Source organism: Penaeus monodon, chromosome 33 (assembly GCF_015228065.2).
Source record: "Penaeus monodon isolate SGIC_2016 chromosome 33, NSTDA_Pmon_1, whole genome shotgun sequence".
NCBI lineage: Eukaryota > Metazoa > Arthropoda > Malacostraca > Decapoda > Penaeidae > Penaeus > Penaeus monodon.
Window position 1 is genome coordinate 10842389 of NC_051418.1, and position 312 is coordinate 10842700.

The following is a 312-nucleotide window of genomic DNA, read 5'->3' on the forward strand; positions in this document are numbered from 1 at the left end:
GAGAGCAACTAACACAGCATAGGAACGAGTATTCAAAAGGGGAGTGTGTGGGGGGGATACCACCACCGCCGCCATCACCATCTCCCTCTTATGGCTTATACACATCCACTATAAAAATATAATGAAAACCTTTAAAGGATTCTCAATGGCAAGCCCCTGTGGTAAGTATAATGGTGCTTCTGAAGCGCATTCTTAGTTTTGCAGAGGCTGCCGCAGATTGCGCATCGGTAGGGCTGTGTGATCACGTGCCGATCCTCAAAATGCCTAAGGAGGCTTTGACGTGAGGACAGCATTTTCATGCAATGTGGGCAC